The sequence below is a fragment of the Pungitius pungitius genome, chromosome 4, assembly GCF_949316345.1.
Source record: "Pungitius pungitius chromosome 4, fPunPun2.1, whole genome shotgun sequence".
Taxonomy (NCBI): Eukaryota; Metazoa; Chordata; class Actinopteri; order Perciformes; family Gasterosteidae; genus Pungitius; species Pungitius pungitius.
Genome location: NC_084903.1, coordinates 17,838,482 through 17,856,168, shown reverse-complemented (window position 1 = coordinate 17,856,168; position 17,687 = coordinate 17,838,482). Strand labels below are relative to the sequence as shown.

The 17,687-nt window shown below is 42.8% G+C and overlaps 1 protein-coding gene across 1 annotated transcript in view; it reads right to left on the bottom strand.

Moving 5' to 3' along the window:
- sema4bb (sema domain, immunoglobulin domain (Ig), transmembrane domain (TM) and short cytoplasmic domain, (semaphorin) 4Bb) overlaps positions 1-2,200 on the bottom strand; it is a 47,540-nt gene extending 45,340 nt beyond the window's left edge. Inside the window, exon 1 of the mRNA XM_037489387.2 lies at positions 2,002-2,200. The gene's annotated coding sequence lies outside the window, so the exon portion shown is untranslated. The remainder of the gene's footprint in view (positions 1-2,001) is intronic.
- Between the last annotated feature and the right edge of the window lie 15,487 nt (positions 2,201-17,687).

The window sequence follows — 17,687 nt, the reverse complement described above, 5'->3', positions numbered from 1 at the left end:
AAAAATCCTTTTGTATATATGTGAGTGTAAAAAGAAAACAGTGACGGAAAGGTGAATGTGAATATTTTTCTGAGTTGAATTCAGGATCCAAATTGGTCGCAGGCAGTAAAGTCCATGAAATATTGATCAAATTGACGTGTTTCACTTTACTAGTCGTTCACAATTCTGCTCTGAGTGATTTAAAATATAAATATTCACTTCAGTTTGTTGGTACGATGTCAGCACACCGAGTGAGGGCATTCACATATAACTCATCATAATATCAACAGCACAAGTTCTGCAGCCTCAACTCCACAAAGCCAGAATGTGTGACAAAACAGATGAGAAAAAGAGACTCCTCGCCACCAGAGGATGATCCAGTAATGGATGAGCTGCCTCAGGGAGAATATTAACATTTAGATTTTGTGCCAGGTCACAATATTAGCTCCCCCCGTCTTACTTGTAAAGGTCTTTGAGGCGGTGGGGAAACACATTGTCGGATATCGGCTGTAAAGGCAATCAAACAGTGAGAAATCAATAAAAGTGACCACGCACTAACCTTTTAAGCACCCAAATACTGCTTCAACCACCAATGGGAAGTGGATATGCACTGTGCTTTCTCGACCCCTGTTGGTTTATTAGTTTGTTGTTGGACCACCACCCTAATTACTTTCCATTCATGCCTACAGAAAGACGGCCCAGGGGAAGGGCGGATTCATGTGCTCATCATTACTTTTTTGCACGAGGGCCTGCGGAGAAAATGAACAAGCCCAGCTGACTTCCAAAATATCTTTTTGGGGTTTCATCCTTTCTATGTGGTTACAGCTGCAATCCCGGATAATAATGAGCCAGTTGAAAAGCATTGCAAAGCTTGTTTGTTGGTTATTTGAAAATGGCATGCAAATGAAACATTTTTGTTTAGTTTTGTGCCAATGGAATTGATGGATTATTCAATTATTATTTACTTGATTGAATTATGGATGCCTGCGATGCACTAATCAACTGAACAAGATGCAGATACTTAAAAATCAATCAAAATAGGATTTTTATTTTGAAATGGAAAAACAGCGAATCATGTCTGGCTTCTTCTCAGCTCTGTGTAAAATAGAAATGGAAAAAAACCCCATCTGGATGAATTAGTCATGAGAGTGTCCACATGTGGAGTAGACCAACGCCTATAAAATATTAACATGTCAACACACTGGATATGTGAGGTTAGGTCGGCGCACAGTGAATAAACAAAATGCAATTTGGTCCACCTCAAGAAAGACAAATGCAGCAGTGACTCCTCAATCACATTATCATTCATTTGCCTTTTAGCAGTCGGAAAGCCGCGGCATTGATATGATTACTTTTCCTATTAGACTCAATGTCATTGAGCCTCTGAGTTAAAGCTGCAGGGCACATGTGGAAGGAGTCTTTCCATCCACATGTGCCCTGCAGCTTTCACATTTCCTTTTGGTCCAAATGTCACAGGTGCATTAGTTCACACCACAAGCACACACCCTGTTTTGACACAGCAGCCAAAATATCCTCCCTGTGCAGCGGGCAATAGTCAGAATAAACTAAACCATGGGAGGAATTTAAATGCACAAGCTGCATTGGTTTACATTGTGTGATTCCTTTTCCTGTGGCATCTCAAAGCGAGGTGACTGACATTTTTCAAAGAGTAAAGCAGATAACTCACAGCACCGTTTAGTCTTCACAATGCATGCACACACTAACACGTGCACCTCACAGCTTGCAGCCCCTTACTAGGATACAGACACACAATTAGCCAATCTATTGCCATGGCACCCAGCACCTACATGACCGGTATCTGTAGTAACTGAGCAACCTCACACTACTTCATCCCTTCCGAAGCACAAACTCAGCTGCGAGCCCTCTCCTCCGAGGCTGCAGTGCCTACCGGTATTTGTCCGCCACTCTCCCATAGTATTATGGACCCCCAGCATCCTCTCATCCTATTGTCTCATTGTGACCCACTATCGCCCGCTGTCATCAGAGAAAGGAGGGACTCACCATGCTTTTCCCCCCACGGCGGAAGACAGGAGGCAGGTGGAGAGAGCTGAGGCTGCACTGGCGGAGGAATCCCCCCGGTAGTATATGTGTGTAAAAGTGTGTAAGGGGGAGCGTGGATGTGTGCATGTGTGTGTGCGTGTGTGTGTGTGTGTGTGTGTGTGTGTGTGTGCAGGGAGTCAGAGCTGATCCAGCAGATGCAGATGGGAACCACCAATAGAATGAGGAGAGGGAGAAAGAGAGGAGTGTTTGAGAGACAGAGGGAGGGAGAGGCAGCAGAGGAGGGGACTGGTAGCATTACATCATGGACTAGGCAATGATGGGTTTGCAGCAGGGAGGGGGTTCTACAGGCAGGCGAAGGTGTGTGTGTGTGTGTGTGTGTGTCTGTGTGAGTATGTCGTAGTGTTTGTGTTAGTGTTTGTGTCTGCATCACCGTCACTGTATACTCTCCCTCTGCAGCGGACAACAAGATGATGAAAGATTGTCTCCATGCTGCATGCAGTGCAGTGTCGTCATGGTGCTGCACCTGTGTGTGTGTGTGTGTGTGTGTGTGTGTGTGTGTGTGTGTGTGTGTGTGTGTGTGTGCGTGTTTATGTACAATTGAGGACAGCATATACAAGAGCTATAATCAAGACGATCTAATTATCACACCACCTTCCATAAATAATGTACCCACACCAAGGGTAACAATAAATAAATAGTACAGGCACGTTCCATGTGCTGAGTTTCATTTATTTTTTGTATTACTTCAATGTCATAGAGGCTACCAGTTGGCTGTGGAATTGACACAAGAAAAGAAAATCTCAAACCCACCCCTTTCCATCACACACCCACAAGCTAATGGCTCCCTTGTCAGTTTGAAAAAGCACTGATGGACACCCTGTTAGGAAGTCACTGACATTTCAGGTGAGTGATTCCAAACACTTTCTGCTGGTTGTGACAAAGCACGTCGCTAAATGGAAGAGAAAAAAAAAAAAAAAAAACACATACGCAGACTTCTTCTTTCACCTGTCTTTGTGCAGCCTGCCATCCCTAACGAGGAGCAGAGAGGGAGAAGGAAGGAGTGAGAGAGGGAGAGAGAGAGAGAGAGAGAGGGGGAGGAATGGGCGTCGGTAGGAAAACAAAGACAGCTCAGGGTCATCGGTGCACCTCTGCTCTGCCTGTACCAATCTGGGACCAGACAAGCAGAAAACAAGATAGGAGGGATAGAGGTGGCAGGAACATGCAGATAAGGAGGACCTTCCACAGCTGTTGTCATTAATTTCCACAGTGGTCTATGTTGATCTATGCTTTGAGTGACTTAGATCTTTGTAGTGGGGTAATACAGCTGCACCCACCACATGGATTGTCTTGTAAGAGGCAGTCACGCTGTAAAGTGGCCACACAAAGCCGAAGGGGGCGTAAACTGGCTGATATGGTGAGTACTTGTTGGGAAAGTACTGTAGGGGATGAGCTGCCAGCCATGGCGGTGTGGCAGGTCATTGCTCAGGTCAGTGAGAGAGTTATCCAGATGTTCCCAACATATTATTTATCGGTATTTTATAAGAGCTATCCTTGCGGTTTAAACTGCAAAGGAGATGGAGGTTTCAATTTAAGTAGCTAAAATTCACTGCGTCATTGTGGAGATATTAACATCTTGCAGTCTTGCGACTGCAACACGCTGGGTGACAACAAACAACCAGGCTTTGTCCATTTTGGAGGTCCCTTCGTAGGTCAGCCTTGTCAAGTGAGCTTGTTGTTGGTGAATATTGCAAATTTCACCATCGCATTCCACAGATTTAACGCGTGCACCTTTAGGTATATTGCTGGCCAAAGACCTGTTTATCATGTGCGACGCTCCGGGAGTGGCAGCGTGGCTTCGTTTGAGAGACAACAAGCACAATGACTCAGCACTCAGCTGTGACAAAGGTTAATGCGACACCAACGCAGTTACCATGCTTTTAAACGGTCGATGATGGTTCTCTATTTAACATATTTCTGGCACATTTATTGTTGCGGGCTTTTAGAGCTGCTGCCACTCACACTTCTCCTGCCTCTATAATTTTATGCAATGTTGGATATTTTCACTGAGACAAACCTTCCCACAATGATTCATGCAGATGTTTCAAGTCAGGGCCTGATTTTAAGCATTTGTGCACGTCGGTGAGTAATGAAAAGGAAATTGACCACACGTCTCTGTTCAGAGGCGATGTTGGAGATTTTCAGCCATACCTTTTTAAAAATGGTTACGTTGACTTGTTACGGTTCTAAATAAGTTTGACCTTTTATTTGTCACAAGCCATTAGATATCCTCTTGACTTACTAATGAAATGTGACGAAGTGGATATGACTCATTTAGGTGAGACTAAGGCCTGTTTTTATTAGAAACCACGGTGAAAGACTGAAAGTGGCATTAATATACTCGGATTATATCACATCCATTCAAACCAAATAAATGCAGGTTGAAATCTGCATTCATCAGTTTGAGGATTATTGGATGAGAATATTGGATCAAACATAAAGAATTCATGGCTATTTAAAGATCGCAAAAGTAAGTCAACATTGTCACGACAAAAGAAGCCCCCTAAAGCTGTTTCAGTATTTAAAGTAATGTTAATTTCTTGCCTACGCTGTAACGTCTTGGTCTCACAAAAACAAAATGGCGAAATCGTGCCCGGGTGGGAAGGAGCCACATCTAAAGTCAACATGGTGGCAGGGTTCCCAGGCTCTGGAAACTAAGCACTGGTTAAGACTGTTGACATCATTATGACAGATCAAACTGCAATACATCAGTAAGGCATGTGCACATGCAACGCTCCACCGACTGTATGACACAGCATGGATCAGTCGCCACTTTGCTGAACTTATGATTTAGTACTCATGCCAAATGTTTGCCATGTAGTTAAAAACGGTTAATTTAGGAGGAGTTTATATCCTGCAGCCATGAAATTACAGTATGTGCAGAAAATGACATTAATGATAGGCCTTTTTCACAGCATATACGGGATTTCAAAGTAGACGAAGCACAGGTGTAAAAACATTAGCAACAGCTTTGTTTTGTTTAAGCGCCCCAGTTACCCAGAACTGTGACTCCAGCACATCATGAATCACTCAAACCTGTGCTTTTTCTACAGCGACGGGTCAACATTGAGATTTTACACTGCAATGTGAAGGCACCACTACCTTGGTTCGATAAAGTGATTAACCAGCGTGCGGTCCTCTATCTCCGATAGGCTCGTGGTCATATTGACATTTGGATCTGCTGGGCCCGGCGTCCAGATGTTCTAAAGTTGATGTAACTGCGAGGCTGTCTCTCATTCAAGGTACAGCTTGATCAAAAGAAAATGTTGGACGCAGCATTTCTTGCACAATCGTTGCCAAGACGTTTGGCAAAATCCAGACCTCAGGTAGAACAAATGAACAGATGTTTTTGATACAAATACCTGGGGTGTAGCATGCATAATGTATGTGTACTTGAGTCCAGTAAATGCTGGGAGTGAATGGGAACACATGAAACACAGTAAGGGTACCCAGCTGGAAATTGACCAGAGATGTTGCAAATACGTGGAACACATGAACTTGCTGTTGGAAAAACACTTTTCAATACTCTTTGAGGCTCGGTGTGTCTGAGTTGGTTATAGATAAATACTATTATTAGTTTCAAGTCTTACAAAATGAATTTTACTCTGTTGCCTGTGACTGTGTAATTGCGAAAGTGTTCATTTTCAGCGCACTGGAGAGGGTATATCTAATAGGGCAGATATAACAATAGATCAAAGTATCCCAGCACCCTGGTCTGGATACCCGGAAAATGCTCTGTGTCCGCCCCTGAGGCCCATTCCCATATTGGGCTCCCCAATTTCAAGCTTTACGGTGACTTTCTCTTCTTTTCTTTTTTTTTCTTGAAAAGGAAGTGTGGAGTATCCTAATGCACAAAGGTGTCCCCCGGTGTCTCCAGTTATCGCTATCAGTGCAGACCCCCTCTTCTTTCACCACCATGCATGCACTGTTCCCTGTTGCCTTGGCAACCCTACGGCCAGACCTCACTCTCTCTGGATACACAGGGACTCCTGTTATTGCCCCCAAGCAGCTGAAGACGGACTCGCTAAGGTTGCGCAGAGGAGAAGGTACATGCTTTTCCTTTTTCTTTTCCCCCCGTAGAGACACTAGCATGACCACAAACAGGATAATAGCTCCCCTGAATGACGGCTCAGAAAATATTTGTGGTGCTGAAAAATTCCCCGTACATAAATTGTGTGTTTTAGGCCAAAGACATGCAATCTGTTTCTGAAATGGAGAGGCAGCAGGATTTAAATGGCGTGTTGTGTCAGATTGATCCATTATGATAAAGCGTGAGCATAGACACGTTTTCTCTCTTGCTCTCATCCACTGTCTCATAACAAAAAAGGTTCCATTTTACACTTTAAGAGTTCAACATCTTCTGAAAAAAGTGTTATTTCTCTTTAAGAGTTAGATGGGAGGACAGACGAGGGAGGTATTCGTCATCTTTACTGTTTCACAGAAAGAACCAATATAGTGCATTTAGGTTATTTGCATCTTTTTTATTTGTTTCTATTGTGATTTTGCATGCAAATGAAGTTGATTTTGTATTGTCAACATATACGTTACGTTATCTATCTATCGTTTTATGTTGCATTGATATAATCTTTTTGAGTTACTGTGCTGCTGGTCCATTGCACCTCTGGCCTCCTCTGTAAGAGATTTGCAGATGCAATAATAGTATCAGACTCTTTATCCCTGAGATAAAGCAGAGTTTGTATTTTACTCCGCTCCACTGCAGTTCGGTTTGCTGTATTTTCATTTCAGCTCTGTTGTATACACTTATTTTATGGCCCATTTTCTTTTAAATGGTCACATTTGCTTTTGCCAACTAACTTTTTTCATAGTAAAATAAACCAAAGGTTTGGTGTGATTTGCTGCACGGCCCTAGAAGACACAATAAGATTATTTACAACAGTCTAATGTCAACTGCTCTGCTCTGTGAAGCCTTCAAATACATTTTGTAACACTACAGAACAGGAAATACAAAGACTGTCCAGCTGGCAAAGTGTGATCCTTTTTCAAAAGTGAAGTAAAATATAACAGCACCGATGACCTTGTCTGCCGCTATGTTCAATTACAACAACAACCCAGGCTTTTAAGCGTAATGCCAACCTAAATCCAGTTAAACAGATCCAAGGCTGGCAAGTGAAGGGTACTTGTTGTCGTCCCATTTCACCAGAACATCAACAACGTACAGTGCAGTCCAGAGGCAGAGGGGCCCTTTCCCATGCTCTGATTCAAATGATTTAATGAAGTGTCAAGAGAATTATTATCACTTTGTCCCCTCAGCTGTATCTCATCAGCTTTAATTGGCTAGTTGTGTCTTGAAGGAACTTTAACTTGTTTAGTGTGTGTGTGTGTGTGTGTGTGTGTCCCCTTTGGCAGAACAAATTGTTCTGTTCTTACTAACTAGATCTTCCAGTTTCATGGACTGTCTGGTCAAGGGCCTCTCAGAGCTTAGAATGAGAGTCAGGTGCAGCCCGAAGTTCATCCCGTATCTCAGGAACAATACACTCCTGCTATGTTACCGAATCTCGGTCAGAGTACAATACTTAGTACAAAATAGATGCCTTTTTATCAACTTCCAGATAAAACAACAGTCAAAACGGAAGCAGAGACATTAACGTATTTGAATGATTGAGCAGGTGAAGCGGATTTGAAGGGAGACAGAAACGTGACGTCTCTGAGTCTTAAACATCACTTGACCCTGTTTCACCAGGCAGCTGAGGAGGAAAAGAAAAGGGACTAATAAGGAGTTTTCTTGGAAAGAATCCCTGAGTTTTTTTAATCTGCTTCCATCAGTTTTACTTTCACAACACCCCCGAACTCCAAAAGCTTTGCTGCCAAACCTTAAATGGGCTCTTAAGGTCTGACTCCTGCGTGGCGTTATCTAGTTTAGCCCAGAGATGTACACATTGTTCCCTATTGTGAGTAGCACAATTATAAATTAGCATAGAATGAATTACTTTAATCAGATTTATATCCCCTGGTTTTGAATAGTTTTCTACAACTTTTTCGTTGTAAGCGAATCTCACATAACGTTATCAGGGCGGTGTGTGTGTGTGGTGTATTCAGAATTTACTGACCCAAGCAAATAGCCTCAAACAACCCGAAAGCTCATTTGAAGGTTGCCACACAACATTGATCACCATCTTCCAACTGAGGCCCAGGAGACATTTTTTAACCGTATTATGTGAGCAGTTTGAATCAATTGGTCCCATGCTCAGGGACACAGACAGCTGGGGAAGGCAGAAAATATTAAGGATAATATGTGTCATTTAGCTTACACTTTTATCCAATGCAGCTTACATTGCATTACATTTTTGCCTGGGGAGCAATTAAGGGTTGGGGGTCTTGCTTAGGGACACTTTAACATGGCACATGGGGCAGCCAGGATTCAAACCACCGACCTTGCGGCTCCCAGAGCATCACACTACTCCATGCGCCACCAATCGCCCCAAGGACAAGACCACCACACTGTTTTTTGGGGGGGGGGGTTTCACACTCAGAATAAGGAAAACACAGATTGACTCCATGTGGTGATGCAAAAAGTCAAAGCCACTGATGAGAGTCAGCCGGCAGGCGGGCCAGTTGGTCACCTTGGCTAATTGTACAGTGAGTTAATCATTTATTCTGCGCGTCTGCCATTCAGTCGGTGACAGAATCGCAGTCAGACCGCACTGCAGCCAGCCGGCCTATTAATCACCTCGACAGCCAGTCATCCACAAGACTGATGGCTGAGTGGGAACATAAGGGAAATGGGGGGAAAAGGCTGACGAAAGGTTTTCCCTCAATGGGGATAAATATTGTCATAGATCTGAAGCGCTTTCCACACTTCAGCAGGATTGCGGAGAGGAAAAAAATGGGCCGACTGTAAATGACTCAATGTGCAAATGAATTAATAGGACTTTTAGTTCCTGTGCGAGTTGAAGGGGCAGTGTTGAGTCGTTGGGAGGCTACACCTCCCTTTCCAAGCGTGTGGAAAAACTACGGTGGCCTTCAGGTAAATTACTCGACTCCCCCACTCAGCACCAATAACAACAGACGTTAAACAGACGTTAAATCTTCCAGTCAACTGAAAAAGCACCACGATGAACCCCATTGTTCCCCCTCTGTGATTGGCTGCATATAATCTGTCAGCGTCATGTGCAAATGTCAGCTTGGCCCCATTGGGCCTGGTTAAATGTTAAAGGCATTAAACTCCCAAACCACCAAGAAGACCTGTCAAGATGTGGCAGACGTTCGCTGCGCTGCAGGGGAAGGCGGAGCAATCGATGGTTTTACTATAACGCTAAATGCTATAATGCTACCGACACCCTTGATGCGTCTCAATAGCTCTTTGTGCAAGGGCCCGGTCCAGGAAGGAATACACGTGTATATTCTGCACTAAACACACCAACGTGGGGGGAGAAGGAGAGTCTCTGAGATGTGACAGAGGGACCATTAGTGCCGCAGTGATGTCAGCCATCTGACGAGTCTCGTGTTGATGAGGTCAACTTCCTCCCGGTAAATGGGAACAGATCTGTGCTGCTCTTGGCTGCGGACGCCTTTTCAAATGATCTTTTGACTATAAGCCAAGGGTGGAGACTGTTCTAACACTGTTATTGTAAGTTCAGTTTTGTGGCAGCTGTGCGTTTTACTCAGAAAAACATGTGGTGGAAAGGTTTGGTTTCAAATGCTTAATATAAGGATGAGAATAATATTATAATGTATAATCATTTAATTTATAATAATGTATTATTCAATGCAGCATTAAAGTCATCAGGAGACAATTCTTAACAAGTATGATTATCAGCTCATTACCAGCAATACGTTTTTATAGAGATAACATGGACTCTATATGCGTGTAACCAGTTTGTTCATGTTGGCAAGTGACCTTGCTTGTCCATGGTTTCAGATGCCACCGATAAATGACCGGATGGAAAAGCTCAGCAGCTTCAGATTTAATTGCGAGTGGAATCATATTGTTTTTTTCTCACTAACTCAGTACTTGAGTTATTCCGAGACAACGTCAAATTCAAATATCTTTCAACATTTTGTGAATTCCTTTGGTTTGGGTCTCGTCCACTGTCAGAACATGTGTGTGCACGTGTGTGTGTGTGAGGATGGGATGCCATCGGGGCTGCATTCGGTCGGTCTAGTGCTGGTCAGTCACAATATCTCCCAGAGCTTTGCTCCCAATATTTTCTGTTAACTTCATCCACAGCATTTTGATGAACACTATGTGACCGAATAGAAAAAATAAAGCCTTGGAGCAAACAGTTTGTTAGAGGGGAATAATCAAGTAGTTGGTTATAGTTATTCTTCGTCTTATGCTTCCACAACAGAACGTATCAATGTCAAACTTAATGAAAGGGAGATCTCCCCTTGTATTAATACAACGGATTAAGAGGATAAAAGAAGGAACAAGAATTCAGACAAACACAAACATGTGTAGCGGGAATCAGCAGCAGGGTTTTATTTCCTTTTTACTAAATGTATTCCCAGTTGGACTAAAGGATTATGTCGGTTTCCCTGGTAGCAATTGATTCAGTGCCAGCCATGTAGGACCATGATCAGACGTGTACGCATTGTTCACGCTTGTTGGTCGTGGTTGTTTGTGGTGTTTCTGTGAGAAACTTCTACCATAACGTGAAGTACAAATGTACCGCAGAGGTTTGGTGTGATCAATTCTTTCTAACGCAGCAGCTTCAAAATTTGTTTTCATATTTCAAACTTGCATTATTCATCCCCAACTGATGCCTGGTGCAGGGACATCACTCAAGGCAATTTAGCTACAAAAAGCTCCCTCTGCAACCACAAAAGGCTTTTTTCATATGATGCAGTAGTCCTTCTCAACTATAAACAGAGACTTTAATGTGTGCGGTTTGGGTTCTTCACTTTAATACAACAACAACCAGAATATTGAGCGCTTCGTATTAGAGATTTACTTCTTTTTTTTTAAATGTGGCTGTTTGAAACATCCTGCCAGCATAATTTCTGCCATAAACAAAAAACCAAGGCCAGAAGAACAGAATGAACCGTGAAGGAGCCAGTGTGGAGTATATGACCTGATCATCATATGTGGGAATATGAATATGAATTTAAATATATTACTGTGGACGCTGTGGAGTTGAGTGTTAAAATAAAGCTTTGAGGTACATTGCAGAGGAGTATAAACATATTTATTCAGCCTTTCCTCACCTCATGCTCCGAGAAAACGCTGAGCCGTGTTAAGGGAAATGCAGCATCGCGGATTGGGGAGGCGGCATAATTGGCCCCGTCGAGGCGGCCGCCCGCTTCAACGCCATCAATAGTCAATACAAGACAAGCGCAGATTCAGCCTCTGCAAATACAATAGGCATTGACAACGTAGAATAACAGCCTCTGCTGCTGAAAAGTGCCTTTTTTTTCGTTTGTGTGCTCCTGGGAATTTCAACGAGAGTGTGACACGTATTGAATATCAGCATTGATTCTCATACAAAGAGCCAAGTGGCAAAAAGGAGGCAAAGCTAGCATCTGCACTGATCTGTCACTCCCAAATCTCCTCCCAATCTATAACACACACACACACACACAAATAATAATATGGGGGAAATACTGCATATGAGATGATTTGTGAAGAGACAGAGGCATGTGATACATACAGCCTCATAGAAGCATATGGTGTGCACAGAGCTGTGTGTTCAAGCATGTGGTCCATGCGCTGAGCTCACTGAACAGCTGTGAGGCAGGCTGCAGGTGAAAGATGAGGCAAGTCCCCCCGGGGGGGAGGACATTCATCATCGATGGATTGACGCAACTGAGAAGAGCGACAGGAAGAGGGAGACAGGAAGGGAGCCAGAAGAGACCAGACAACAAACACGGCCCTCACACTACGCTGAGTGCCGAAGCAGGAGAGTCGACGCTCTCCGGCACGCCCGAGCGCACCCCGGCGCGTGTGAATGCAGTCAGCCCAGAGGGGGAAGAGAGGATGTGATGCAACATGTGACAGGGGCTCTGACTGGAAACTTTTCCATGAACGTGCGTCACATCCTGTAGTTAAGCGTCAGTCAGTGTCTCGTCAATGCCAAATCATAGATCATCGGATCAGATCCCCGCGTGCCCTTATTGTGCTCCAGGATGAGGTGACGCTGCTCATGGTTTGCAGCATAGATGGTCTGTGATGATGAAACTGTGAAGGACACAAAAATAGTTGGTGGAAGTTTAAAATGTATTCTCCCGAGCGTTCATTTGGAGTTATATGTGTGTTATATACCAGGCGAATTTTATTCCAATATTCCATCTCCTTTTAGCTGTTGTAAACAGAAATGAGAAAAAAATGCCATTTTTCTTTGACTTCTAATTACTATTCTGGAAACACCAGCAAGTCATGAACAATGCTAAAATCCATCTGTGGATTTGGTACAATGAGTGTCTTTTCATCTCACACAATGTCATTGGATGTCATTTCTAACATAAATCGTATTTATCATTGCAGTTTTAATATTGTATACAAAATACATAATTACACATTCTACAGGACAGCATCATGGACAGATGTTTCAGTCAGGGGGTATTTTGAATGGATGTCTTCTTTATGATTTACATTTATAGGGGAGATGACAAAACATTGGCATTAGTTCCATGTTTCTGTACACATGACATCTATTGTACTCTGTCCATCCCGAGACAGGGATCCTCCTCTGACGTTCTCCCTGAGGTTTCCTCCTTTTTTCTCTCTGTTGAAAGGCTTTTTTCCTTTTTTGGGGGAGGTTTTCCTGTGCCGTTGTGAGGGTTTTGGAACAGAGGATGTTGCATGTGTACAGACTGTAAAGCCCTGTGAGGGGAATTTGTGATTTTGGCCAATACAAAATAAAATGAATTCAATTGAATTAATTCCATTTGTTCAAAAGTCAAATTTACAGCACATCTGGCCTCCCAGCCTGGATTGCATTTTCTCTTTTTTTGTCATGTTGTGTTTTTTGTCATTCATTTGATATGTCTTAAATGACATCAGATTGAGAACGCTGTATTAAAGCTCCTTCGGGTAACGTGAGGGAGAAGTGAGCATTGCTTCTCTTTATTGAATACAATCGGCCTTTGAGTGTTTTAGTGAGTCACTGCTAACTGGACGTGCTTAAGCTCCTTTGCAGGCTCATCCTCTGACCTGCCTCGGCTCACTTGATAACCTTCAACTGATGGGGTCCAACTGATGCATAAAAGCGTGTGTGAAACTATCACACGGGAGTGTGTCTCAGTGACATATGAGTCAGGGGCCATGTGTCATGGTTTAATTACTTCTAATGGATGTGTTTTTTACTGACGTGGGATCAGTCCAGTTTTAAAGTTCAGTTATCTCTTTGAAATCTTTCTTTCAGGCCAACAGGAAAAGCTAAAAATCCTCAAGATTAGAGGATTCAGCTCATCACCATTTCGAATAATAAAGATGGAATAGCCTCTGAAATAGCAGCTTACTAAAGAGTTTTGTTTTGCTCTGCTAAAAGCTGAATGACAGCATCATCAGGTTGCGCAAGTTCCTTCAGACACTTGAGATCTCCTGAGAATGAAGTCCAGCTGCATTTAGTCAGTTCAAGGCCCCATCTCATATCCCTTTTTGTGGTGAATGTGGCCTCCGCGACACCACTTCACCCTGCTGCAAGATCTTACCAGCTTTCATCTTCCTGCTTCAACAATGAACCAATAAAGAACTGGTCGTTGACCAGCTTTTGTTTCCAATGAATCTAATTGTTTTGACCGGGTTTCATCTGTTTCATGTTTCCGTCACAAGAAAGCCTGATTAAAGGTTGTTGTAATTGTTGTACGACTGCTCGGGCTAAGCCATACGTTTTTTGTTTTTTTTATATGCTGAGACTTTGAGATATCTACTGGAGAGCCCCAGCGCAGTGAGGGCAGAGATCATTTTAAAGTATTCAAAGTTTCAACATTTTTTTAAAGTTAAAAAGCTTGACTGCGACATGCCTTTTAAAAAAAGGAATGTGCTCTGTGGGCACTATACCGACCGAGTCCAATCTATTTCCTTAAAAAGACAAATAAACAAAAACACAACAGGTCCTTCCTGCTATGACACATTGTGCCACAACAGGATTTGGTCCTGCTTCAAACCCTAAATCTATCTTTACTTCTTGTATTAAAAGAACTGGACGCTTGGTTTTCCTCCCAATGAACAAACAGACAGGAGTCACAATACGAGTGGAGCTCTTGTTTTTATCATGTACTGCAAGCCTCTACGCGTCGCTTCTCATCATTTCAGAGCGATACGTCTCCCATTTTGTCAGATTGTACCGTCAATGATTTTCAGTGACACAAACAAGCACTCTTAGTAGATGTGAAGGGCGTTGGTACTTAATATCCGTGTTAAAAAATATGTCTACTCTCCCCCACCAGTTCAGAAATAGTCAATCTTCATCAATTGGTCACTTCAATGTAGTAGTTTTGATAAAATAAGGCTGTTTATTTGTGAAGTAAACCATAAAGTCTGTGGACAGAAGAACAGGTGTAACATCTCTTTCCAGTTTCAAACTGCCACGATGTGTCCCTGAACCACATCCATCTCTTCTGTTAAGTGCCAAAGACTCAACCTTGATGTCAAAAGGTACTTTAAAGCCGACGTGAATTCAGGAGGATGCAGGTGGGTGGATTTCCCCCAATCGTAGTTTCTAAATCAAGTGCACGCCACTTACCTCGGGCAGCAAAACATTCTCCTTTTCAAGTAGCGAGGGAGAAACCCCTTTACAGGTGCACGGCTTACATCCTCCACTCTACCAAATCAGAGCTTTGCACCAGAGCCGGGTAGGAACCAACAACCTTTCTGACATGTCTTCTCTTCCAGATGAACAAGATATCTTGCTCACATAAAAGCTGCTCTCCGCCTCTAGGTGAGTGCATCCTGCAAGTGTTTTTTAAGCTGGAGCAACAAGCATGTGACATATGTAGTTCTACGATGCACTCTGAAAAAATCAATACCAGCCTTTGAGCATGTGTCTTTCTGTTAATAATTTGATTTAGCATTTAGCAATAATGCTCAACACAGTGACAGATGTATCTTTGTTGAACTCAGCAGGTGTTCTGTGGTTCTGTGACCCGTTTGACCTTGTTTTGAAAAATGAAAATGACTCGCAAGGGAAGAAGTGGAGGAAGAAAAATGAAGTGTTTGGTGGTCTGGTTTCCATTCTGATTAAAAGCGCTGCTTTCAAGGAAACTTGACGGGTTGGGGCCATTTCCAACTGCATGTAATGAGGATATCCTTCACAATACGTGGAATCATTTCCAACATGTGAAAAGAAAATAGCAAAATTAGCTGTAAAACAGCATGCCGTTGGTCTGCCAAGAAGCAGAGTAAAACCAGACTGTAAAAGTGGAATAACAATTATTGGTAATTGAGAAATTATTCTGAATATTTTAATGAAATCACATTTCTCTTTTAAGGCTTTTTTTCCATGCATTCAGCCTGAGCCTCGTATTATTGCTGTTAGTGGAAAGCTCCACAATCCTCGCAGTGGATTTAAATGGCTTTCAAGATTCACGTTAAACAAGGCAGCAGTTAAACCAGAATCAGTTCAGTTCAGTTGAAAGAAGGGCTAACTTTTATTATGAAAAGCAAACCTCGTAGTTACAACAAAAACAGATTAACACTAAAATGAAAGATTGTAGTTATGGCTTGATCTGTTTAAGTAGGTGGGGAATGAATTAATCAATGAAGGCTTATTCGGGCTGTAAACTGAGATAACCTGACGAAAATAGTATCAATACGATTACTTTTAATATTACTTTTAGTATAAACCATTTATTGTCAATGCAAACATCCGGTACAGCATTTGTTTCGCCGTTTTGCACAAATGCAAAATGAATTATTTGATTTGTTTCACCTGGTGAATGACGTAACCATATTTTAAGCATGGCGGATGATAAATCAGGTAAGCCATGCACTCATGTAATCAAAACGAGTGCATCATCCAAAAGAAGGTTCAGACATATTTTACCACAAGTGTTACTCATCTTGATAGAGAGTGGGATTGTACTTAAGCCAGCATAGAGGTCTCACTCTTACACTCAAAGATTATTACAACATTCACTGTCTTCAAGGGTTTTTATGTGTTCTCTATTCAAATGGTGCAAATGGCTGCAATATCACTATGTATTGTTGTACAACATTGTACATGTTGTCTTTTATTGTGTATTGTTGCACATATTGTCTATTCTTGTACACGTTGGGTTGTCATGTCTGCCAGTCAGCTCTCATACATTTGACACTGAACACTGCTGAACACACCTATCTGGAGCTGTGAATCCTGAAATAGGCACAAGAACTTGGAACTTGGAACCCTGGTAATTACTGGAAAAGGGGGAGAGGGACCTCGGCTATATTAATCCCCTCACTTCAGTGGGATTCTTGAGACACTCCGAGGGCACAGTGCCGCTCACGCTAATGTCATGGTTCACATGCTTCTTCTACGATCCAGAGGAACAGGTGTGCAACACCTTCAGGTCATCGCTGTGCAGCATTTTAACGTTTGGGAACGAAGCATACTTTGAGGAAAGATGTGGAACAATAAGTAATTCACTCTGTGGTTCAGATGCTTCATGACAACACGGCATTTCCAGGGTCTTACGCAACAGTCGCTGCATTCTCTGGAAATTCAGCTTGAATTCAAACATGTGAACTCCCGTTGCCCCGACACGCCCTGCCTGCACATCTCTGGAAGGCACTGAAAGCTTGGAGAGAGCTGTCTGAGGAAGAATGAGGTAATGCTTCCCCCCCCCCCCCCCCCACGAGAAAAACATGCCCCTTCAAATTTTCTAAATTAAAAAGTACATGACGTTGAGTATCAGTGAAGCATATGTAATTGACAAGAATATCTGTACTTCAATTCCAACTGTAAGGTTATTTTACTTTGAATTATTGAACCCGCCTGTGAGTGTGCAGCCATGCTGATTGAGACTGCAGTGCTTGGAGGTAAAGGCTGACATTGAAGATGTCAAGATATAAAAATAACAGTCAACCACGTTAATTCGTTTTCTGGAGAACAAAAGATGACGCCAGTCCACCAGGTAGATGTTGAGACATTTTCATCCTGGATCAAAGTGATCAGTGAGCCTGGTCCGAGGGCTTTGTGTGAATCAAGGCTCTGATTAGACACCAAGAGACGTCTCTGTTATCGATCTGTTAGTGAGTTTGTGGGCTACAAAGGACAGTTTAAGAGAAATAAACTCCTTTTATTTCAGGTATTTTGCACAAACCTGCCTATATTCCTGTTCTTAACTGTGTCAAACTTTACTGTCAATAATTGTTACATGACTGGCTGTTGGATGGCATCATCACCGGCTCCGTTATCTGCGGCTTTAGAAGACAATCATACTTTAAACCGGTCATGGCAAATCCTCTATCTGATGTATTTTTCCTCTGAATAAAAGCAGATAAATCGGCCAATAGGTCCGACAAGAATCTGATGTAGCGTTTTGCTTAATGTTGTGTGTTGCTGTTTCTGTGTGTGTGTGCGCGTGAGAGAGAGTGTGTGAGAGGGAGAGAGAGAGCACCGCAAACAGCGGACCGCTCGCAGTCTGGACAGGCAGGCCGGAGTCGAGGAAGGCGAGGAGGAGACGGGCCTCGCTGTTGAATCAACCACCCACAGGAACAACACTTTAAGCTGTTTTCATCAAAGACTCAA